Source organism: Pelodiscus sinensis, chromosome 2 (genome assembly GCF_049634645.1).
Source record: "Pelodiscus sinensis isolate JC-2024 chromosome 2, ASM4963464v1, whole genome shotgun sequence".
Taxonomy (NCBI): domain Eukaryota; kingdom Metazoa; phylum Chordata; order Testudines; family Trionychidae; genus Pelodiscus; species Pelodiscus sinensis.
The window spans coordinates 111,569,768-111,596,272 of NC_134712.1; the positions used below are offsets into that span (position 1 = coordinate 111,569,768).

Here is a 26,505-nt window from a genome sequence, read left to right on the forward strand (position 1 = left end):
AATTTAAAGTGTCCAAGGCTCCAGCCACCACTGCTACAATCATGGTTGCCAAAAGCCCCAGCCCATTTGAATTCCCACCTTTGTTTCCCCCCTCCCCCCAAACCAACTCCATTGGTGGGCCTGGTGATGTGGCAATAGGTATATATAGAGCAGATAGATAGATAGATAGATAGATAGATCTGAACCTTTTAGGGCAGTTGGGGACATTGCAGTGTTTTTAAGAGGGCCAGCAGGACTTCAGAAAAATGTGAAAGAATACGACGGATATAGCCATCCAGTGGAATTTCAGAGTGTTTTCAGATTGTATTTTCTTCATCTGAAAGAATACTTTTAAGTTCCCCACACTCTGTAATGTCCTCCATTTACTAATGGAGGTGTCCAGATGACTTGTTTAGTATGAACTAAATTCAAACATAAGGCCTGATCCTTTAAGTTTGAAGCATCAATTTCAACAGGAGTTGATGGTGCCAGCATGTCAGTGGAGATGTTCTGACAAACCATTTGGTGTCTAATCTCAAATTCAACTGCCTGGGTTGGATGATTTCATGTTCATGAGAATTAGAGCTAAAATAGACTTGTTTGACCATTTACTACATCAACCTATTATAAGCTAAAGGGTGAACCAATTCAGATAAAATAAAACTAATATCCAAACTCCATCTGAACCTCTTTCACAACTCAAGATATTTTATTAATTTGTTTAGACACCTCTCTCCTTCTCAGTTCCCAATCAAAAACACAAATACAGAGGTTCAACAACAGCAAAAAATCCACACAACGTGTTTGTTTTAACCAGAAGCACGAGATACTGGCTCTCTCACAGGAGAAGCTGCTGTTAGGATATTTGTAGCCTCAAAATGTTAGAATGGTCCAATCAATACTTATGGAAGTGCTTCCCTGGATTTCAACTCTTTTTTGTCTCCTCCCACTTTCATCTCTTAACAAACATTAATCAGAATGAATTGACAAGAAGCTTATGAAAACTGCCCAAATAAAAATGCATAAGCATTTCTGCTTCCAATTCTCCTTCTACTGAAGCCACTAGAAAACTGCCATTGATTTCAGCTAGAGCAGGGACTAGTCCTGGAAAGCATAACTGAAATAATAACATGAACAAATAATTAATACTGAGAATTTTTTGCAAGTATCTTTTGTAAGTTCTCAAAATCAGCATGAGAACCCCAAACTATAAGGATGCTGCTGATGCCTCCTGCAATTTTGGTCTAGCCAGTATTTTTCCTGGGACAGAATTTTAGTCCTAGAAATTTTATCTCTGAGTAGATAACATTATAGTCTGTAGTCTTATAACAAATTCTTTAGACAAATAGTTAAGCAAACTTAAAATTATACTTGGCAGGCTATTAGACTAGAATACTGGCCACGGTCATTTGATATATAAAAACCAAATAAAAAAAGGCACACTATTCACAGTTGTTTCAAAACTGATTGCTTAGCATATGCACACAGCTGTTTTTCCCCCCACAAGAGAGTATTTCAATGCATATCTGTTTTAAAACCTTAACATCCTCTTACAGAAATAAAAAAGGAAACAAATACAAAACCACTGTTAAAATGCAAGTCTTTAAGTTTCTTATGACAGAGCTAAGACTGAAAAATCTGACCACATGCCAACCTATTATGTTGAGTTAATAGTAATATATTATAGAAAAAGTGTGTGTCTTGTAGTATTTGTGGGTGGGTGGGTATGTCCACACTGTAGTGATTTTTGGAAAAACAGGCATTTTTCCAGAAAATTTCACTTACGTTCACACTGCTATTGCGTTCTTTCAACAGAAAGTCGAAAGAATGGTGGGGTTTTTCCGATGGTGATAAACCTCTTTCTACAAGGAAGAAGACTTTTTCCGAAAGAGCTCTTTCAGAAAATGGGACGTGTGGACGCGGAAGAGGGTTTTTGGGGGGGGAGGGGTTCGAAACAAGAGGCTTCCAGGAAATAGCACAGGTGCCCCAGTGGCCACTCAGTCCCAAGTAATCAGAACTCTATAGTTCCTGTCTCCTGCCAGCTCTTAAAGCTGCAGACACCCTGGGCAAACTTTGTGGCAGGAAGCCGGCCCTGTAAGCAGCACCTTACTGCATGGCTCTCCCTGCCACAGCCATTCATACCCATGGCACAGCCACAAGCCCCCCGAGACCCTCCTGGCCCTCGCAGGGAGCACCACCAGGGTTTACAGGACCCTGCCAGGGGTAGCAAGTGGCGTGCACCCTTCTGGTCTGGAACAGAGATCCTGTCCCTCCTCTAGCTATGAGGGGAGGAGGCAACCCTGGAGGATCTATAGGCACACAGCCAAGGCCCTGGAAAAGCAGGGACACTCAGTCCGGACCAGTTCTTAGTAAAGGAGCTCTGCCAGGGCTACGCCTGGGCCAGGGAGCACAGCTTGCGCTCTGGAGTAAGATCCCACTCCTGCCCCTACTACCAGGAGCTCCATCAGATCATGGGGAATGGGGAAGCCCTTTCCCCACTTGTGGTGGTGGACTCGGGGCTCAAAACACCCGTTGTCACCCGCCCAGAGCTCTCTGAGGACGAGGAGGAGGAGGGACAGTGGAGGCAGAATGAGGAAGACACGGCCAGTATAGTGATGCTGACCCTGGAGCCGGTACCCCTGGGCCTGGACATCCTCTAATGGTGGGGAGGGATTATCAGGTGAGTGCTCTCAGTTTTCCACACACACACAGGGTAAGGGAGGCGGGTGCAGAGGGGATGGGGTGCAATCATTGCTCGGTCATCTTGGCCTGGACATCGTGCTGCAGTCAGTGCACATGGAAGCACGTGTAGTGCCAGTCTGCGCCACACGGCCTCAGGAGGCAGCCCTGGAGCACCCCTGGGATCCTGCTCACAGGCTCAGAGGAGGCCCCACACATGTCTGACCCCCATGGGGGACACCCTCCCACTACCAGCCACTGCTGGAGGCAGGCTGGGTACACGGGCACACACATGACTCCATACACACTGAGGAGTGCTGCACACAGCACACGGGCATGCCTGCCAGCACGAGGCATAACCTGTTCCCATGGACAGCGCAGCCAGGTGCAGGTGTGTGTGCAGGTCCCATGGAGGGCCAGGCTGCTCCAGTCCCCTCTCCATGGGAGGAAGAAGCAGGCATCATGGTCCCCTGGGCACCGCGGGGCCCCTGTGAGGCAAGGCTTGTGTGCAGGCCACACATGGCCTTGTTCCCAGGACTTCCCCGTTCTCTGGCCCAAAGACTGTTGCTCGCTGCTCACAGAGGAGGGCATGGCCTCAGGGACAGTATCTGCATGGATGACTGAACAACTTTTCCTCTTTGTTCTCCACAGTCGGACCAGCCGTGGCTGAAGGGTGATCCATGCCACCCAAGGTAGCCACGCTGACCTCTATGTCAGAGAAAAATCCTGTGGCGTCCAAAAGCTGGGCAACTAGAACACACATTGCTAAAGCTTTGCTGCCCCTCAAAGAGGTAAGCAAGCATGCAGCAGAAGCAGAGGAACGGCTGTCCAGGGGGGTCCTTTTAAGCACCTCTCTCAGCTAGGCTTAGGCAACAGCACTCAGAAGTAACTGATGACATAATGCCCTTCCTGAACTAGCTCCAGGTGGACTTTTATGCGAGATAGCGTTCACTTTTGCTGCGTGGACACTCTTTTTCAAAAGAAGTTTTTCCAGAAGATCTCTTCTGGAAAAGCTTCTTTCGACAGGAGCTTGCAGTCTAGATGTAGCCTGTGTGTCTGTGTACACGCACATGCATACTGCACTGGTAGATTTATGGCTAATATTTTCAAATTTGTGTGCCTAAATTTAGAAACCTAAATTCACAGACTCCTAAATAAGTAGATTGCTTTTTATTGAGCTGAGTGGCTGCAGCTCCCATTTACTGCCAAGGTGTTTGTTGGATTCCTGCAAAACCAAATCATTTACCTGTTTTACACGGTTTCTGCTGCAGTTTTTTTTTTAAGGCAAAACAATCAACTTCTTCCCTCTGCCTCCCTCCAATTCTGATATGTATGGAAACCATCAAGCTCTTAATACTACTATGTACCTGTAAAAAATTATGTGCAAAATATCTGTGTATGCTCTAGTGGGTGTGTCTACACAGCAAAGTTATTTCAGAATAATGGCCATTATTCCAAAATAAATAAGCGAGTGTCTACACAACAATTCCGTTATTTTGAAATAATTTCAAAATAATGGACGGCTTATTCCAACTTCTGTAAACCTCATTCTACAAAGAATGGTGCCTATTCAAAAATACAGTAGACTTCCGATAATCTGGAACCTACGGGACCTAGGTGATGCCGGATTATCAAATATGCCGGACTATCAGGAGGTACTATAACCTGGTTATATATATACTGTATACATTATATACTGTATATAAAGTGTTCTTAACCCTTTTTATTGTACATACTGTATACAGAATACTGTAATGTTTTAGTTTTTTTAAGCCTTTTTTACCCTTTTTGCTCAGTTCAGCTGCTGCTGCTGTTACCTTGTGACTTATTTTTTGCCAAAGCTCACTCACTAGGCTCTTGCCATTTTGATGCCGGACTCTCAGGAGTGCCGGAGTATTGGATGCCGGACTATTGGAGTTTTACTGTAGCTATTTCAAAATAAAGCATGTGTAGATGCTCCACTTCTGCTGTTTTGAAATAGCCTCTCACCAGGGCCATTCTAAGTTATTCTTCCTTGGGCTCTAAATCGAGATAGCACATCTACGTTAGGAAAGCCTACCGCGGACTAATTTTGAGGCTTCCCTGCAGTGTAGATGTGCTATTTCGAAATAAGCTTTTCCAGAATAACTATTCTGGAATAGCTTATTCTGAAATAACTGTGCAGAATAGATGTAACCTTTGTAAATGATTCATTTGTCTATTCCAATTTTAAAAATTCTCAAATGACCTTAGCCATCACTGACTAAGAGTGTGTAAAAATCCATTTTCTGTAAGATGACAAACTAATGAAGGTATAGCTACACTTGGAGCTCGGGGTGTGATTCCCAGCTCTCATCAAGCTAGCTTGCTAAGACTAGAGTACAACTATGAGTGGCAGGATGGACTACTCACCCAGAAAATATGTCTGTTAGACACTTTTAGCCATGAACTCAGAGCAACTAGCCCCTTGCATTGCTGCAACTGCACTCTATTTTAGCACTCTAGTTCGGTCAGAGCTAAAACGGGTTTTTCTCTTCAATCTAGGAGCCCACAGACACACCCACAAACAAATCTTTAAGAAAATTAACAGCTAAACTGATTTGCTAAATTTAGAAACAGAGTAAAATATAAAGAACATGTGTGCTAAATTGCAATCCAGAGTAATAGTGTTACCCCTAAATCATAAAACCCAAGCTCTGAAAACTACATTCTGTGTCAAGCTACATGCCATGGAACCATGCTGAAGTTATTCTGACTGCATAACTAAAATTTTGTTTATGAGATGGAAGCAAGTAGGTCCATAACCACAACAAGTGATAGTTTCTCAAGTTGATAGTCAGTCATTTAACAGAAATGATAGCACGTGACGTAGGTGAATAATCACACACTTTGACTATGGCAAATTCTGAAGGTGTGAAAGAATATTCACAGTGACTGGGGTTACCAGTTTTGAACTTTCAAAAAAGAGGACCCATTTGAGAGGGAGTGTATCTGTATCAGTTTCTCCCAACTCATGTTGTATTAATGTGTATTCCATCTGCTAAGCAAACACCCTTGTGCAATATTCAGCAAACTTTTGTGCTACAGCTCCACTATAGACATTGTGGCTGGTAAGGGAGGTTCCAAATTGACCCATTTTTGAATGCAGGACATATTTCAAGTGGGTTTTAGATTCAATGCAAATTTCACACACCTTAACTTAATGCTATAGCAGCTGCCTTTCTGCAAAGCTACTGAGACCCAGTACAGACCAAAAGTTTTTTAAACAAACAAAAATCAGCCATTGTGAATAGTTCATGAACAATCCAAAAGGATGCAAAATGCAATCTTTGTAATTGTTTGTCCTGACAGTCTACAAGCAGCATTTCCAAACACCACCTTCTATTCAGGTTATACTCAGCGAGTGCTGTTGAAAATGGTCTCGAAATAGTGCCACAGCACCTGACAAGGCAAACTGCTTCAATGCTTTATTATTTCAATACAAGATATTTGTTTTTCCTGGAACAACCATATGGATTTATCATGAGAGCTACTAGCTACATCTTTATTTTATTTATTTAAAACAAATCTCAATGACATCCCTATACTCCATAATCCATATCCTCCCTCACGTGTTCCAGATTGAGTTTTCAGACTATTTCTGGGACAGTTGCCAAAAAGCACTAAGGCAAATAAACCAGGGAAGGGGAATTTGATTTTATCTTTCCTGGAAAATCCTTAGATAATGCTGAGAACAACATGGCTGTCAGAGAGGAACTAGTTTTTACTACACTGTCTACTACTATATAAATATTCTAGAAATGCGGGATGCCATGCCACTTGAGAATGCAACGGAGGCCTCTGCTGGTCTGTATTGGGTCTCAGTAGCTTTGCAGAAAGGCAGCTGCTATAACATTAAGTCAAGCTGTGTGAAATATCTCTATTGAACCTAAAGCCCACTTGAAATGTGTCCTGCATTCAAAAATGGGTAAGTTTGGAACCTTCCCCCACCACACACAATAAAGTGTACACCAGACACAATGGCTACGTCAAAGTTTTTCCGTTAAAAGCATTTGCTGAAAAGAGCATCTAGATTGGCATGGAAGCTTTTGCGCAAAAGCACTTTTTGTGGAAAAGTGTCCGTTCCAATCTCGATGTGGTTTTGCGCAAGAAAGCCCCGATCGCCGTTTTCGCCATTGGGGCTTTTTTGCGCAAAACAGTTTTTAGCTGTCTACACTGGCCCTCTTGCGCAAAAGCATTTGCGCAAGAGGGCTTTTTCCTGAGCGGGAGCAGCATAGTATTTGTGGAAGAACACTGACAATCTTACATTAGATCGTCAGTGTTCTTGTGCAAATTCAAGCGGCCAGTGTAGACAGCTGGCAAGTTTTTCCGCAAAAGCAGCCACTTTGTGGAAAAACTTGCCAGTCTAGACAGAGCCGTGATGTTTCCCACAAAGATTAATTAAAAAGTAAAGGGACATACATTTTCCTTTTACTGGATTATTAGTGCAAATCTTTGTATCCGGTAAAGCATTAAGCATGCTGCCAGCTAGTATACAAAATTTACAAAGTCACAGAAGGTCCAGGAAAAGGGAGCAACCATACTATTTCTCCACCTTCCAAAAAGTCAGCTTTCTTCTCTACAAACAGTTTGTGCTTCTTATGTGCTGCATACACAGGCTTATCTTAGAACAGGTTATTTAGATAGGAAAATAACAATGTTTAGATGAACATGAAGCAATAGCAATTTCAACATTTCATGTATATGGCGATACTTCCATTCTTGCTCCTCAGATCGTGTATTTCATTAGAATGCTCTGTTCAGCCACTAGTGTGAGGAGTGCCTCAATGACCTTTCATTGCCAGTAAATATCATTTCAGGAAAGGACAAGTCTTGGATCAGAGGACAAATGGTTAACAATGAAAAACATTTCACAAGTGTGTTACAATACATTCTAAAAACTGAAATTATTTCAGTTTGAAAGGGCCTTTAGAATGGTTAGGAGATCATGGATCAGTATCATTGAGGTAGTTGCATTTATTAATAAGTTGTTCATTGGAAAAACCCTCCATGGGGAGAATGAACACTGGATCAGCTGTCAGATGGAAAGAATTCTTGGAACCAGAGTGGCTGAAGGCTTGTGAGTATTTGTGTGTATGCATCTGCGCGTACGTGCAGCTTTTGGCTGGAGTCCAAGGAGGCAGCCTGGGGAACGGGGAGTGCTTGCAGGTACCTTCTTCTGAAGTGTTTGTTTTTCTTTCTCCCTGGTTTCAAATATGCCTCACATATCAGTGAAGGAAGAAGTAAACACTGCGCTGTCTCAGATTACATCTGTTCCCCAGGCCATCTCCAAAGCAAACATTGGTCACCCAATGAAAAATACAAGCATTACCCATTATTGGACATTCTCTGCCCCTGCGTGACCACTACATACAGTTAATGAATCTGCTCATTTCTAATAAAAATAAACCAGATAGAGGAAGTGGTCAACAAAAGCTGAACTTGAAGACAAGAAGAAAAGGGGATTTAATAAAAAAATACTCAGGGCTGACATTTCCTTTTTATTTGAAACATGCTTTTCTTGGGAATGACACGGCCGTGTAGATACTATTAGTAATTCACATGCTGGTACCGGGTTTTAAGATTCTTACCCATATGACTTAATTTGGGAAGCAATAAAAAGCACAAGGGAAATTCCTATAATCTAAAGCTGTACATACAGAAAAAGGCATAGTTGTGGTCTGAATGGCTTTTATGTAAATTAAAGAAAGCCAAAGAAAAAAGAACAAACGTAAAATATCTGAGAAGGCACAGTGCCTACAATCTACTCTGTAGTAGCAGGCATCTTGATCTGAAATTTATCTCCAAATCAGAGGACTTCAGACAAGCCCCTGATAAATGTAAAGATGCAACACATAAAAGTAAGATTCATAATAATAATATATTTAAATATGCCAGTATGTTTGAGCATACACCTTTTTACACTTATGTTCCTGAGGGCGTAGGTCAGGGGTGGGCAATAAGATGGTGGAGATCTGCCAGAGTTAGCTCTGGAGGGCTGCCTCCACTATATTTGCCTGCACTGCCACAGGTACTCGTAGCTCCCATTGACTGCAGATTGCCATTCCTGGACAATGGTAGCTGTAGAAAGTGGCGTGGACTAGGACACGGCTTCCCACAGTTCCCATTGGCTAGGAAAGATGATCTATGGCCAATGGAAGCTGCAACTGTCCCTACCGGGGGAGGGGCAGATAAATACAGTGGCAGCAACCCACCAGAGATTAACCCTGGTAAACCTTTGAAAAGTGCAGACATTTAATTCGGTTTGAATAAAACAGTTGCATGTCTGGATGATTGTTATATTTCTTCTCTTAAGACTGAAAAATTGGGCCAAATCCATACTACTGTCTTATTCTGAAAAAATGTCAATTGAAATCAGTGGACATTTGCCTTAATAAGCATGTGATTATTTGGACAGTGGGCTGGAAATCTCACTAATGGGCTTTCAGGATTTCCTGAACTTTCCTGCTTTTGTTCAGCCAAGAAATATGGAAAAGCAAGCATCTCTTGTGATATTTTAGTACTGCTGAACAGAACCCAAAAGTTCACAATAACAAAAAGAATTAACTAAGCTCTTTTGCAACCTTTCTGGTCTGAGTTTTAAGCAAAGGATTATGGGGATGATTTGCCACATTTTAGCCAAACTATTTTGACAGTTGCTACTATTTCTTTCTACAGTTTCCAACTGATTTATTTGAAAAATTCTCCTGGTGCCTCATCACTGTGTAGCCAAATGCTGTTACATACTGTTGATCAGTTCTGGCACAATTGACACCACCTAAGAATATGGCTCTGTTTTGTTAATAAAATCTAACTATTGATTTTTTTAAAAACTCATCCATCTCCTGTTCTCTACCTACATATCGAGAAAAACATTTTCGAAATTCAAGATTTTAAAAAGCTCACTCTAATTGTGTCATTTAAAAAAATTAAACATTTCAGCTGAAGTCAAAGCTTGTCTTAGACATCAGACCATTGTTACATGCTGATAATGCTTTCTGCTGGAGCTAGTCTAGGTTTTGAAACAGGCCGGAAAGACCACACTTAGTAAAAAAAAAAAAAAATGCCTTTGCCTACAAAGAATTGTTATTACCCCTCTGCCTTGAACAATGGAAGTGTTGAATCTCAGCTAATTAGGATGCAGGGATTTCTGAAAAGTCTGCGAATGGGGGTTGCTTTGTCTTTACAATTTCCTTTTCTTCTGTCACAAATAAGCACCTGTCCGTCCTGCAAAATAAGGTCTGTCCACAGTGGCTGATGTGGGCCTTAAGTGTACATACAAATTATTATTTTCACAATAGATGAACAACGCGACACCCTCACTACAGCTCACCATTTGCATAGCATGCATTTACCCTTTCAGCCTGCTGTTGTGTCTCTAGCTAGGTGCGGCAGCCTGGAATCTATGTTTGCAAGAGGTACTAAGATACTACTGGTTTCTCACGCATGCATTCTAATTTCTCTCTCTCTCTCTCTGCCCAGAAATGGATACATACTGACCTATCTGCAACAGGAATCTACTGATGCTTCATCCATTACTTCACCTAAAGGGCAGGCTTATTTCTGAACCCTGGTTGCCAAAGGTAGAAAGGTTAATCCAATTGAGGGAAACTGTCTCCCCCTCCCCTTTTTCTTGGTCGCTAATTCCAGTAATGTCTTTTAATGAAAAGACCTCAAGAAACACAATACATGAGAGCATTTTGTGCTCACAGTGACAATGGCCATGCAGGCAATTTGAAATAAATAGCCAGCCTTATCTCTGGCAGAAAAGGAAAAAAGAGAAAACATGCTTGACTTGTTCAAGTATGTGACTTTGTTCTGGAAGCTGAGGGGAAAAGAGGCTCCCCAAGTATATTTTGTTGAGCCACAGTGACCTACAGTTAAAAAAACATAATAGTGAGGAATAGCGAGAACTAGAGGGTAAGGCACTGGCCTCAGAGTCAAGAGACCTCCCAGCTCTACCAGGAATAAATTGACCATAAGGAAATCACTTTGCCTCTCTGTGCTTCTGTTTCCCCTCTCGCTCAGTCTGGTTTACCTATTTACTTTGAGGTGGAGACTATCATATGTTTGTACCGTGCCTAACACAATGGAATCCTGATCTTGGTTGGGTGCTTCTCTAGTACATTTTCTTTTAAAAAGGATCTGCATTGAGAACTGAAATTTTTGGTGAGAGTTAATATTTTCACATATCCCTGTTTAGGCAAGCAACTCTCTTTCACTAATCTCCGTACAGGACCTAACACAAAGATCATAAACAATCATTATTTTACAACTTAAATTCCAATCTCTTCTCCTTCCACCCCTTACCCCCTCTTGGTAATGTCATATAAACTGACTCAAGTAGAATTGAAGCGTTTTTTAAACCAATTACTAATGCATTTCTGCACAAAGGGTTAATGTGCCTAATACATTAACAATTGGTTAAAAAAAGCCTACAATTCTACTTGAGTCAGTTTATATGGAGTTACCAAGTAGCGGTGAGGGAGAGAAGAGATTGGAATTTAAGTCATAAAATAATGATTGTTTATAATCTTTGGCCTGTAACTGAACAATAATAGTTTTAATTTGCATTCAAATAAAGTCAGTCTCTCAGAGTAAAAGACTTCTTTTTATAGTTCCAATAAACCAAAAAGAAATTAAACTGTAGGCAGTGTAAAGAGGAAGGGAGATAAATCAACTAGACAAATAAGATGATAAAAACCTACTTTACAAATCTTTACTTAGTTATTTACACAAATTCTGGGTCCCACATAAAAAGTATCTTCACTAGCTGCAGGCGAGGGCATCAGCTTTCAGTCAGTTGGTAAAGTCCTTACCTGTGAATACTGGACATAGAGGCCTTAGATAGAACACTGATTTCTGGGACTTGTAAAGTTCTGAGTGCTGGCTGAGAGTTGCTGAGCAGCCTCTGCATCTTGGCTCCAGTCTTCAAAAGCCTCCTAGTCTTAGGTACCCGTATTTCAGATAATCTATCATGAAGCAGCATGGCCTAATGCCAACTGGATGTCCAGAAAGTCTGGAAAAATGAAGCCCCCTGTATATAAAAAAGCCACCTCAAAAGTCAAGTGCCCCAAAGTCATAGGGTATGTCTACACTACCCCACTAGTTCGAACTAGCGGGGTAATGTAGGCATACCGCACTTGCAAATGAAGCCTGGGATTTGAATTTCCCAGGCTTCATTTGCATAAGCCGGCCGGCGCCATTTTTAAATGCCGGCTGGTTCGAACCCCGTGCCGCGCGGCTACACGCGGCACGGGCTAGATAGTTCGAACTAGCAATCCATTCCGCCTCGTTCCACTATCTGTAAGTAGGAATAAGAGATCCTCCGGAATAGGGCTTTATTCCGGAGGATCGCGTCAGTCTAGCCGCTTTTTTCTGGCTTTTCCCCAAGCCGGAAAAAAAGCGGCGGCCATGTTTATTTAAATCCCGTGTGGGATATTTAAATCCCCCGCGGATTTCCCTATTCTAAAGTTCTAAATTAGCATGCCTCTTCCGGAGAAGGGGCCAGTGTAGACGTAGCCAGAGGGTTTCTGACATTGATAAACCTCTTTCTACGAGGAAGAAGCCTTTTTCCGAAAGAGCTCTTTCGAAAAAAGGTGTGTGTGGATGGGGAAGAGGGAGTTCTTTCGAAAGAAGAAGAAAGAGGAAAAAATACAGGTGACCTGGTGGCCACTCCATCCATAGTAATCACAGCTGAAATTCAAGATAGCATCTACTCAGTGTGGACGCTGTCTTTCAAAAAAGCAGATCACTTTCTCAATGCGTTTTTGCAGTGTGAACGCTCTCTTTCAGAAGTTGTTTTTCCAGAAGATCTCTTCCGGAAAACCTACTTCTGAAAGAAGCCTGCAGTCTAGACATAGCCATAGAGACAGCAGGAGAGAACAGGTGTTATGTCCTGTAATAATGAAGGGACTGCTTCCATAGGAAGCTTTTGCACTTCCATAAAAGTAGGGAAGATTTCTTATTTCTTCCTTTATCTCACACAAGGGCTGATCACAACCTGAGATTTTGTACATATCAGCTCCCCCGCTCCCCCCAAGTAGCCTGAGAAAGGATCTTTGTAGGTTTCTTGTGTCCATGGATTTGTATTGTCCTTGCACTCAGTTAAAGGCATGACGGTCCATGTTTTCCCCTCCTTCACACTGGCACAGTTATGCAACAGACAGCAGAAAATGCAACAGGAAATGTCTCTCATATCTTGGATCTGTGAGTGGGCAGAGAACTATGGCATAGGTGTTAGGTTTCTAAAATTTATAACCTGTAGTCAAAAACTCTAAAGTGGGATTATACACAATAAGGTTTACTTCACTATGCTACAATTCAATATTTCTGATATTTCATCCAGCACTTTTTAAGGACTAAAACAAATAAAAAACAAAACAAGAGGGGGAAATGTTCCACAACCATGAATAAAAAAAAATTGACCACATTTTTACTCTTAGAATCTCTACACTTTTGTTCAGCCTATAACTTGACTAGAGATTACTAAAATGAGGTTCCAGGCAGAAAATGTGCATCTCAGAGATCAATAATAAGCACTTTTTAAAACCAAGTAATTCTATTAAAATAATTTTAAAATGTGTATGTTATTTTAAGCCTACCCAATGACTGGTCAATGTCAGAATTCCATTTGCTATTACATTATCTTAACATGCAACAATCTGTATATTAGAGAATTGATTCATAAAACCATATTTTATGTAAAATAAGTTGCAATAATGCAAGAATTATTGATTTGGTATGACTTTCAAAGGAAATTTATATGTGAATAATGAAATTCAGCTGCATTTTAAAAAGAAGCTATTAAGGTAGATCTGTGCCATGGACTGTTCATCAAACTGGGATATGTACTTGGCATGAACATCCCATAATGGCTAATATCCTCAGCTAGTGTAAATCTGATTAAATGGAATGGCACTGATTTTTACCAGATAAGGCTATGGCATTCCTGTCTTCACTGTATTGTGCTTGCCTCAGAACAGTCACCATCTGAAATGACAATTCAGTCTGAAAAAGTTTAAGCATCAAAGACAATTTTTGTCCTCAAATACATATCCACAAGTCTCCCATGAAATCAAAAGGAGGTGCAGGTATATATCTGAAGACTGAACGTGGCCCAACATTGTGAAGATATCACATATAAATATCAAATCTCAAGAGAAGAGACTTCTGGAAATTGAATCTTCTCCCATGTCTATCAAACTGATTAAAAACCAAGGCAAAAATAAAGGAAAATTGAATCTTTTAGTAGTTGGGTTGAGTTGACTATAACAAAAGGGCATGTTATAGACTGATTAATAAAACACATTCTGATGTAAAGGTTAGAGAGCTTGATGAACGTGTCTTAAAAACTGATATAATTAGAAACTGGGTTTCTTATAAATTAAAATAGCAATAGCTAGGCCGATTTGTGATATTTTAGTCAATAGTAAACTGATAAGAGGCAGCAAGTTTTATGAAAGCATATTAATCTAATGTTCCTACATCTCCTCAAATGACCAATATTTCTTTATAAGAAAAAAAGAGTATTTTGTCATTAAAAACAGTAACAATATTTTATCTAGTTTTATCATAGAAAGATGCCAAAGTGATTTTGAAATTACTTTTAAAACTTGTCATTATTAAATATAAATACAATAGGACTCCTGAATACTGCCTATTTGTGATAGATTAGTTTTCTGGAGTCAAAACCCTGTATTGGAAAACTAACTTGATGGGTTTAGCAACTGAAAATTCACTTGACACAACTGCAATTTTTAAATGCCCACAGAACCAGAAGAGGAGTGTGAGATGAGTAATACATTACAAATTAAAATGACAGGAAGGTTTTTTTTTTTTTTTTTTAAAGCTTCATATATGGTTACCCTTTTGGGTACTATTATTTCAGGTGAGGGTGTCTTATGCTTTCATTACAGGGAATTGTGATAAAAAGCCTTTGAACAACAATGGTGTGTCCATACATGGGAAAGCAAGGGGCTAGGTATAGAGCTCTCACTCGCAAACACCAATAGGCAGTCTATTTGGGAGTGGAAGGAGACCTCCTTTAAGGACAAGGGTCCTTTGGCTTTAATAGGGCTGGCATCCAGTACAATCTTTTCCAAAAAGTCATCAGTCCTTTAGGTTATTTTCTTCAAAGACAAGGTTCCTAAAACACATACAAAATCCCAAACAAGTTAAATACATGTGGTGATCTTCCCTCTCTCTTTTTCCTTCTGGATGGCACATCATCTGCCACTAGTAACTGTCTCCAGCCATCTTCCTTTATGCCCCTTGAATACATGAGAAAACCGTTTCTAGATTCCCAGTTTCTCCATTTGTGAGAAACTGAGTAATCTGAGAATCAAGGGCTAGATCCTGAAAAGAATTTAAGCACCTATTTCAATTGAAATCTATAGAAATTGGGTGCCTAAATCCCTTTGAGGTTTTAGTCTTTAAATTCTGCCTTAAATGCTGCTGCCTACTAGATGTCCTATACAGTCCCCAAACCCAATTTATCTTTAAAAATGTTTCAATGATTCAGAATTGACCACTGTCAAGGGGTACGCCCCCGTCCAGGGGCTCGGCCCCCTCCGACCGGGCCTATACGGTACTCCAGAGTCCCTAGGCCCAGGCCCCGGCCCTTCTATTAGGGTATGCACGGTAGCAGAGTCTCAACCCGAAAGTCTCGGCCCTTCTATCAGGGCATATATGGTAACAAAGTCCCAACACAAAAGTCTCGGCCCTTCTACCAGGGCATATACGGTAGCACAGTCCCACCACAAAAGTCTCGGCCCTTCTATCAGGGCATATACGGTAGCCGAGGCCTAGTTGCTCTGCGAGGCCTCCCCTGGCCCGGGGTTTGTTTGTCCAGGGAAGGGGAAAACGGGTGGTAGGGGGACCCGGGCCCTCCCTCTCCACCGGGTCCCAGCCCAGGGCCCTTTAGGCAGGGTCTATGGCTCCTGCCGGCTCGGCGGGGGATCCGGCCGATACACGCCGAGCCAAACTTTGTATCCCTTGCCCTGGGCTGCTTCCTACCACGCCCTGGTTCCCCCCGGGCCCCTTCGCCTCTCAGGCAGTACCTGTCGGGGCACTCTGGGCCGGCGGCTGCTTTCTCCGTGTCCCGGTTCAGCGCGGGCGACGACTCTGGACCCAGCAACTGCAAGAACTCCGGTCCGGCCTGGTCTCCTCCTTCTCCCTGGGGCCTCCCCGCCTGCTGGGCTCCTCCTGCCTTTATACCTGGCCGCTGTTGGGAGCATGCCCAGCAGGGTCGGAGGGGCGGGGCCTTCTCTGCCAGCTGGGCCTGAGCTATCTCCTGCTCGTTAGTGCGGGGCCTGTCCGCCCCGTCACAACCACTAAATACTTTTCTGAACTAAGGACAATAACATTTTAGGACTCCATTTATCATTGCAACCCAATCAAGCTTTTTCAGTGTTTGTGCAATGACAAAGGGCTATATTCACCACTGGCATCAGTGTAGCTGTGTCATAGAATCATAGGACTGGAAGGGACCTCGATAGGTCATCGAGTCCAGCCCCCCGCCCTCAAGGCAGGACCAAGCTCTGTCTGCACCATCCCTGACAGATGTCTATCTAACCTGTTCTTAAATATCTTCAGAGAGGGAGATTCCACCACCTCCCTTGGCAATTTATTCCAATATTTACCATCATATGCCAGTAGAATATTAGTCTTAGAAAGGTTTCAAAGAACAATGTTTTAGAAAATACATCAGAATCTGCTGATGAGTCTTAAAAATATTTGGACTAGAAACCTTTGAGAGAACAGAATTGATGAAGTTCCTCGGTAGCCTTTTACAATAGCTGCTATAGCATCTGGATTACTTGATACTGGTTTCATTGTCTACCTTCTAAACTGTGGTGTATTAGAGCTTTGTGTGTTCATGATAAAATGGCAGTGAAAGACTGCCTTTAACAGAAATAGAGGATAAAGACATTTGAGTCTGAGATACATTACTGGTTTACTCCTTCTATCTGTGAAGCATTACTAGTATAGCGCCTATCCGGAGATTTTGCCTTCAAAGAAAACCCTCAAAGTATTTTTGTATACAAGTTACACTAAAACTATTTATAGACAAATATAAGCACAGTGCCAAAATAAACTATACTGAAAAGTGCATTCAAATAAATTATTTAGTTGACTGACAAAACGAGTAGAAAAAGGACACTTAAAACAAGTACTAATTGCAGTTTTCTTCCAGTTCTGTACCCCCACTCCCACCCCCCAGGGAAAAGTAATCTGAAAGAAATATAACCTTGTTATTCATATTATTATAGTCTGGGAAAAGGTAATGACCAGGAGATACACATTCTACTACTCTTGACAGTCATGTCAAAATCTTGGACAAAGGCACTCAGGACTATGGGCAGGAGCTTGGGATGCTAGAACTGAAATCAGGGGTCAGAGCGGTTACTAGGGTCAGAGTCAAGCTGAAAGTCAAGCCTCAGTCAGAGCTGGAAACAGAGTCAGGAATCAGGCCAATGGTCAATACCATGTTTCCAGGAGTAAGCTGAAGTTCTAGGAGTCCAATGGGAGTCAGAATTCAGGTCAGTACCAGAGTTCAGAAGCAGGGCAGGCATAACAATAAACTGGGAACCCATATTGTTGTCTATGAGCAATAAAGTGGAAGCAGTTTGCAGAGGTTAGCCCCTGGTGGGCCATTGCTGCTCTATTTACTTGTGCTTCCACAAGTATGGGCGATAGCAGCTCCTGTTGGCCAGGAACCACAGTTCCTGGCCAATGGGAGCTGCAGGGAGTGATGTCCCAATCTGTGACACTTCTCTCAGCTCCTACTGGAAATCAATAGGAGCTGCAATCGCGTACTTCCAGAGGCACAGAATAAATACAACAGTGGTGGCGCACCAAGGGCTAACCCTGGTGGACCAGATCTGCCCCGTGGGCCAGTAGTTGCCTAACCCTAGTCTAAACACTTTCTGGCAGGCTTTGTGGGTTTCTTTAGGGTCAAGGAATCAATCAGTTGCTAATACCTCTGTCAGTCAGATGACTGATAGGAGAACTTCCTGTCTTATTCAATTACTGCAGACTGTGGGTCACCAAGAGAAGCCCCTATTATAGCTGTTGATAAACAGCAGTGTGGAGATGTTAGTAACCCAGAAGTAATACATCCCTGTTTTCAAGTCCCACAGATCTTTACATTGTGGAGTTTGTTGTATTGTTTTATTTATCTTACAGCAGTGTTTCTCAAAGTGGACCGTGGGCCACTCCGGTTTGTTAATTTATGGCTCCATAGCCACAAAGCCTTGGGGCTCCCATTGGCTGCGGTTTGCCCTTTGCAACCAAGAGGAGCTGCAAGAAGGAAGCTGTGGGAAATAGTGCAGGAAGCCTGCGGACCACTTTGAAAAACACCGCCTTACAGTAATCAAAGAGAGAAGGTCATTTATATTATACATCTGATGCTACTGTGATGTTTACCTATATGGAAGGACCTTGATATTTTGGCTAAATCCTTCTAATCTTAAATCCATTTTCATTTTCTTCAATGGATATTGAAGCATGCTCCTCATTTGCGCAAGAATGTAACCTATTTTAAGACACTTATTTTCAAAGACATCTAAGTGTTGTTATGATAATATTTTACCCTTTACAGTGACTTTCCTCTGAAAAATTCAATGAACTTTATGAATCTATCATCCCCCCATATCTTAAAAGTACTATGTGACATTCCTGCTTTCTTCAGCTGTATCAGTAATTAATTTAGTTGAGAATTCTAGACAGCTCAGTTGTCTCTTAAAATGTATCTGTGTAATCATAACCACCACAAAATTATGTTATCCTGGGACCCTCCCTTTTTTCAATGAACCAGCAAATTGCAATCACAGCAAGACCAGAGCAGTGTATAAGATTAGGTGAAACCATGAATAATCCTGCATAAAACATCTAATTTAAATATATAAACTTACATTTAAGATAATATCACTAGAAAAATATTTATTATATTAATCTATGGAAATTTGGAAATTTTCCAACCTTTCTCTACAGTAGATTCTATTCAGCTTTTCTTTAATATCACCGTTTCTTTTAAGTGCGTTCTTTCTCACGGGTAGTTGAAAAGGGTTACAAGTCACATATGCAAATACATTATGGCTGTGTCTAAACTACATCCCTTTCTCGAAAATGGGATGAAAATTAGACACTTCAAAATTGCAAATGAAGCCCGGATTTAAATTTCCTGCGCTTCATTTGGATAATGGCAGCCACGGGTTTTTTTCAAAAAGGGGCTTTTCGAAAGAAAAATGGCTGTTTAGACGGGGATCGTTCGAAAGAAAAACCCTTTTCTGAGATATCCTGTGCTCCTCTAGGGGTTTTATTTTTGAACAATCCCGTCTAAACAGCTGTTTGTCTTTTGAAAAGCCCCTTTTCAAAAAAAAAACCACGGCTGCCATTATGCAAATGAAGCACGGGAAATTTAAATCCCGGCTTCATTTGCAATTTCGAAGTGTCTAATTTACATCCCTTTTTCGAGAAAAGAGATGTAATCTTGACATACCCTATGAGAAATGTTTGCATTGTAACTATGATTTTTAACAGCCTTCTAATTTTCTTGAATAATTATTTTTCCACACCGCTTCTCAAAAATAGTCACTACTAATAGAGAACATTTTGGAAAAATCTGAGATTAACAGGACAAGATGTTTGAATTAGAGTATATATAAAATTGTGGTATTTAATTGTTTACAATTTTTCTACCTTTTTGTCAATTTATAGTCAGCATATAATCATAAAACTCTAAGATGGAAGAAAATTCAAGATCCCATCTAGCCCATCCTCCTGAGATAATACCTACCCTATCCCTGACAGGTGTTTGTCTAACTTGCTCTTAAAAACCTCCAAGACAAAGATTCCACAACCTTCCTGGGCAGCCTTTCCACTGCTTAGCCCCTAGAACAGGAGTGGTGAAATACCAGCCTGCAGGCCAGATCCAGTCTCTCAGGGTTAGCCCCTGGCAGACCACCAGTGTTGTATTTACCTGTGCCTCCACAGGGATGGACAATTTCAGCTCCTGTTGGCTGTGGATCACTGTGCAGCCAACAGGAGCTGCAATTGCCAGTACCTGCAGAAGTGCAGGTAAATAGAACAGTAGTGGCCCATCAGGGACTAACCCTCACAAACTGCCCCCTTTTTATTGTGCATCTCTGCCATAGAACTAGCTTTGGCATTTTATTTTACTTAGGAGTAATAGAACCTAAAGGCCTATAAAATGTTAGCTTAAGCAATTAGCATGTGGCATAAATTAACATAAGCCTTTGAGACCTATAATTTTTGGCGTAGAAAAATGGCCTGAAAGTTACCCTGAGTTTGGGATAACTGGGAATTGCACACTTATGAGTGAAGTTTGTAGATAATAATGCAGGGTAACCATAGGGATATTGAACTGATACTGAGCTTGGATATTTTAAGGCAGCTGTGTAACTATGAACTTACTTTAACAAATTGACATATACAGCAACAGGTTAAATCATTAACATGCTAATAACTAAGATCAAAGGGCATACCAATATTATTAGAGTGAGGTAATTAGGGTGAAGTAATTAAATAGAGACAAGGGAGGCTGGGCATTCAAATGAATATTTATGGCAAGGGTCAACAACCTTCAGCATGCAGCACACAAGGGTAATCCACTAGTGGACCATGAGACATTTTGTTTACATTGACCATCCACAGGCATGGCCTCCACTAGCTCCCAGAAGCCATGGGTCACCATTCCTGCACAATGGGAGCTGTGGGAAGTGGCGCAAGGCTATGCTGATCTTGGTCTTCCTCCACTGGCGCAGACTCTGTAGTGGTGTGGGGAGGTTGGGGGGGAACCCAGGACCACCCACTACTCTGGGTTTCGGCCCAGGGACCCTAAGGCAGCGGCAACTGGAAGCCTTTCCTTGGGCCACTTCTCTAAATGCTCCACCCACTACCTTCTCCCTGGTACCTCAGCAAGTCTCTCCTGCTCCCCTTCAGCACACTTCCCTCTTTGCAGCCCTCAGCTCTCTCACCACAGACTTCTTACTCCCAACACTTAGCTTTTTTCCTCTCCCCTGCCTTTCCTGAAGGGAAGCCTTTTAAACTAGCCCCAACAGAGCTTAATGGGCTGCAGGTGCCCTGATTAGCCTGCTGCTTCAGGCAAGCTCTTAATAGGCCCCAGGTGCCTGCCTGCCTTGATTACATGGTAGCAGAGCCTGGACAGTTTACTCACGGAACAGAAAACTATTTACCCAGTTCCCTGTAGATTAGCCCTCCACCAAACTATTGTAGCCAGCTGCCCTGAGTCTGTCACAGTATATATGCAAGAATGGTACAAGAGATAACAATAGTACAAAGTAAATGTTATCTTTTTATGTAATCTGCAGCTTTTGGCTACGTCTACACTGGCCCCTTTTCCGAAAGGGGCATGGTAATTTCACAGGTCGTAATAGGGCAATCCGCGGGGGATTTAAATATCCCCCGCGGCATTTAAATAAAAATGTCCGCCGCTTTTTTCCAGCTTTTAGAAAAGCCGGAAAAGAGCGTCTACACTGGCCCCGATCCTCCGGAAAAAAAGCCCTTTTCCGGAGGATCTTATTCCTACTTTTCTAAAAGCCGGAAAAAAGCGGCGGACATTTTTATTTAAATGCCACGGGGGATATTTAAATCCCCCGCGGATTTCCCTATTATGACCTGTGAAATTAACATGCCCCTTTCAGAAAAGGGGCCAGTGTAGATGAGCCCTTTGTGTCTTTATTGTGTTAAGAAAAGTGGTGAAAGCCTTGCTTTAGCCACAGTGTCTCATCATTGTGCACAACACGGTTCCCAGCCAGATACTGAAATCGATAACTTCATTCTGTTGTGCCTGATTCTGGGACTAGAACCCTACAATCCTCCTTACTCTTTAATTTAGTATTAATTGGAAGTCAGTAACCACCCAAAACCACTAAAAAAACTGGGCTACAATAGTTCAAAAGCTCTTCCTAATAGATAATCTAAAACTTGTTTGCTTCAAACTAAGTGGATTACGCCTTGTCCTACTCTTGATAGAAATGGAGAACAATTGATAACCACTCTCTTCATAAGAACCTTTCACCTGTCTGAAGACTGTTATCAGGTCCTGTCCCCCCCCTCAGCCTTCTCTTCTTTAAATTAACCAGGCCTAATTCTTTCAACTTTCTACAGGTCAGATTTGCTAAATCGCTTATCTTTTTTTTTATTCCTCTCTTGTGGACTCTCCCCAATCTGTTCACATCTTTCTTAAATCATCATGCCCAAGTTGAACACAGTACTCTAGCTGAGGCCTCACCAGTGTAAGAATTACAATACACACGAGTAAACACACAAAACTATTTTGGAATATTAACGCCTTACGCTGCAAGATGGTCTCCATAAGTAATACAACTCCATAAGTAATACAAGAGGTTTAGCAAATGTTACAAGTGTCATGCCAATTAATCAAAACTTTAACTAAGAAAGGTTTCTAGTCCTTTCATTTAGTGAATAAAGCCTTCAAAGCATAGTGATACAGTAATTCCTCCTAAAAAAATCACAAGAATGCCTAGGAAAAACCACAACCCTACCAACTGTACTTTTTCCTTTTCTCTTCTCCACTACCAGACATTAAGACATTAAGCAATGCGTTCTCTCTCTTGCTTCCCCTCCTGCCCCCCCACCACAAGGGGACAAGTAACAAAAAAATCTTCACCCCCTGGCACATCTTCCTTGGATCCCTGATTTCTTCATCAGCAGCTCCTCCTCAGCAATAATGAGAATCTGGAGGCATGCACCTGTATCTGAACTATCACTTTCTTTCCCTGAAGGTCTCATAAATAAACATGCCTTCTAATGTTCATTATTAAGGCTGCATCCACACTGCAGGGCTTAACTCGAAATAAGCTACGCAAACTGAGCTACTGAGCATACAATGAGGGTTACAGGAATTGGAAGAAGTAGTCCTGCAGCTTGACAGTATTTTGACACTATTTCAAAATAACTGCCTGCTGTGTAGACATGGACTAAGTTATTTCAAAATAGCGCTAATTATTTCAAAATAGTGTTGCAGTGTAGACGTACCCTAAGTGCATTAATGGGTTGCATATGTGTCAAAGCCAACTGGCAGGTTTCGTTTACAAGGATATTTGCAAATAGTTTGCTGTATTAAACTCTTCCCTTATTACTTTTTTAAAGTTTCTAAGTATAAATTCTCCTCTGCTTCTAATACAATATTCTCAAATAGCTTCCAAGCTCCTTCAATGGTTTCAGCTTTGTACCTTATCCTTCTGCCTGCTCTTTACCAATTTCTTCACAGCTTTTAAAATCTGCCCTTTCAAAGTTCACCACTGCTGTGCTAGTTTTTTGTAAAAACCAGAGTCTTTGTGTTTTTCTTAATAACCTCAGTCAAATCTTCAAGCTGGTATATCTGGCTCCATTGCCTGCAATAGAGCAAGGCGTATTTATACTAGCAGAGAAATTGGCCCTATATTTTTATATTTCATTGCAGCATTTCCTAGATTAATAGCTAATGAATGGAAATCTTCTTGAGTTTCAATAATGGCTTCAAAGTTCCTTCCTAATCTTACTCTACTCTACTTTTTCTTTCTTTTGGCAGGCATCAATTGATGTAAGTCCTCTACTCAAGAGTTTGACGCATGGAGACAGGAACTTGCTCTGCATGAGGTAATGCTGCTATTCCAGGATACAGCTTCAGAGCCTTAATTCTGACAGCAAGGAACAGAGCACATTAGGAGTGTATCTCACTGCTCCTGCTTTCCTTTTTGGCAAGAGTTTGCTCCTCCAAGCCAGCAGGTGGCTAATGCTATTAAGTTTACAGGTAATGGAAATGGTTGAATTTTAAAACACCTGGGTAACATAAATGATCAGAACCCCTTTTTCAGTCTAGAGCTGTATAGTGATTTTGGAATCTGCAGAAAAACGTTAGTAGCCTGGACAAAAACATGTTTATTTCTGAATATGTTCCCATGTGCTGTGGCATATCATGAATTTTCTTATGCTTGTGACTACAAGCCCCACAGCTTATGAATTGGGAAATACCAGGAAAGTCTTCAGAGGCCAAATATCTCCAGCATTCAGCATGCAATTGGTTCCATGTGGATCACACAGGTTGTCATATGGAAAAGTAATTTATTTTTCACATGGTTGCTACGACCCGTCATGTCTGTTTCTGCACAGATTGCTCTTGGGAACAACATCAGATCTAAGGAGCTACACGGTGGCTAGGAAGAAATCATAAACTTGCAGAGTTCATTATAAACTTGGCTTTCACAAGAATGGACCAGTTACATGCAATAAGTTAGAAAGATGTTTCATGCTTCAGTGCGGGTGATATTTTCTAATTTGAGTTTGTTAATCAGGTGCCCACATAAAAGTAGCTGGATGAGTATCCATAGATCCATGGAAATCAAAATGGAAGGTATTAATGTCAATGGCAGCTGCAGGTGTTGGACCCCTCTGAAAATCAGGACACTAATCCAGGCACCTAGCTTTTGGTACCCAAGTTGGGAAAATTTCACCATTATTCTTAAATGAGTTTTCCGCTATTTTTTTAAATTAACAGATAAGAACTCACTGATCACAGACCCACAGCTCTTCTGCATAAGGCACAGTGTGAGCCCTATTCTCTTTAGCACACTCCAGGGTTGGTATATTAGGTGTGGGGTTCTTTTCTCTTCTAAAGATAATGTCACAATTTTGTTTGTATTACAGTAGTGTTAAAAGTCCCCAAGTAAGAGTGAGATCCCACTGTGCTTGGCACTGTCTGTATACATAGTAAGATACAGCCCTGTGAAAATCTTAAAACAGGGCTACTCAACTTTGGAAGTCCTGGGGGCCACAATGATTCTTTCAGCCCATGCAGAGGGCCGCTACTTAAGTGTGGTTGCACATACATGCAAATATATGCAAATAGCTTCTTTCATGCTGACAGGCATGAATACAAAGATTAAGGCAAGACTACACAACACACAGGCCCCATTTAAGTCAGTTCCACTGATATTAATAAAATGCAACATTTACCTGATTTCCACCCATAAGACAGCACTTTTAATGAGCAATGACAGTCCAGGAATTTAACTACTAAAACGTATATCAACAGAAGACCATTATATTGATTCATTGTGGAGCGTGTTCCCAGTGATGGTCATGTTGAAAAGGATCCCACCCACGGGCTGCATGTTGAGCTCCGCATAAACCGAAATAGAAACAAAACAGGAAAAAAGGCCTAAGGGAAACAGGCACAGATGAAATGATCTGCCCAGCCCACTCTCCTCTCCACTACAACTATACCATGTTGTTTCCCTATTGTTCCCAATGACTATTTCTCCTGTATCTTTCTCTTCTTCCATCAAGATTTGCAAAATCAGGATATGATTATTTCTGTGAAGAATCTATAATTAGTACATTTACCACATGGAACAAAATACTGCGGTGCCGTTATCCATGTGACTATTAGTCATAATCATCAATGGGGGGGACAGAGGATTTTGAGAAACAGAAATGCTTTTTCATAAATTCTTTGAGGAGCAGTTATTTTGAGTATTACTAAATTAAAACAATTTATGTAAATTAAAAATAAATCATCCCATTGCAGGTGTTCCAAAATGTCTTTACAAAGCTATGTGTGATAAGGTATCTGCCCTGCATTAGCCCTTTAAGGGTAAAACCCAATCTGGGGAGAGGACTGAGAGCAAAGCCCATAGCTGAGGTAGATACTGCCAATTAGGGCCCAGCTGGGAGCTGTATAAATAAGGGCCCTGGGAGGGAGGTGAAAGGAGAGACACTCTTGCTCTAGCTGTGGAGCAGGAGGGACCTGGCTATCAGGGAAGCTGGAGGCTTCCTGAGACAAAGAAGGGCTGGGTAAAGTCAGGCAAGGCTTAGGAGCTCTGGCCTGACTTCATTTCCAGGCTGCAGGGCCTGAGGCAAGGTCTGAGGATACTGGGGCTACAGGGAGCCAGCCAGGCTAGAAAGAGGCCACAGGTCCACACCCCCTTGCTAATAATGAGTGGCTATTTCAGACTGCAGTTTGCCCATGGGGCAGGTGCTAGATGAAGACTGGAAGTGTGTCACTGAGGCAAGGTGGGGACAAGGGAATTGGGGGTTCCCTGGGAGGGGAGGATCCCAGAGTGCAGAGACACAGGACTGCTGATAACCTCCCCCCCAGAAGGATAACAAAAAACAATTGTAGTGGGCACTGCCAGAGGACAGTGTCCTAAAGAGGACACAATGGTCTGGAATTATGCGGCACTGGAATGGAGAGCATGGAGTGAGGACACTAGGAAACACCATCCAGAGGGAGGTGTCCTATGGGCTGATAAAAGCTAATTCCCAGTGCGACCGGCAGGAGGCGCCATGGCAGTGAGTTGTGTCTTGTGACACTGAGGGTATGTCTAGACTACATGCCTCTGTTGCCAGAGGCATATAAATTAGACTACCTGACATAGTCAATGAAGCCAGGATTTAAATATCCCCGGCTTCATTAAAATAAAAATGGCCGCCACGCTGTGCCAGCTCAGCAGATCATCGGCACAGTGCATCAGACAAGATGCAGATCGGTCAACAGGGAATGCCTTTGTCGACCGCTCCTGTAAACCTCATTTCACAAGGCATAAGGGAGTAGTCAACAAAGGCGTTCGCTATCAACCGATCCGCGTCTTGACTGCCACGCTGTGCCGATGATCAGCTGAGCCGGCACAGCGTGGCGGCCATTTTTTTTAATGAAGTCAGGGATATTTAAATCCCAGCTTCATTGACTAAGTCGGGTAGCCTATTTCACATGCCTCTGGCGACAGAGGCATGTAGTCTAGACATACCCTAAGATAGCAAGGAGGTAGGGGAAATCAT

General features: G+C 41.9%; 1 long non-coding RNA gene across 2 annotated transcripts; it reads left to right on the forward strand.

The window, feature by feature from the left end:
* The first annotated feature begins 1,248 nt into the window (after positions 1–1,248).
* Positions 1,249–26,039, forward strand: LOC112543996 (uncharacterized). Of its 2 annotated transcripts, XR_003087295.2 has the most exons (4): positions 1,249–2,659; positions 3,310–3,449; positions 10,159–10,259; positions 23,258–26,039. It is a non-coding gene; the product is annotated as an uncharacterized LOC112543996 (long non-coding RNA). The 2 variants fall into 2 exon arrangements; XR_012901654.1 differs by lacking the exon at positions 23,258–26,039 and having other exon boundaries at positions 1,254–2,659; positions 10,159–10,983.
* The last annotated feature ends 466 nt before the right edge of the window (positions 26,040–26,505 follow it).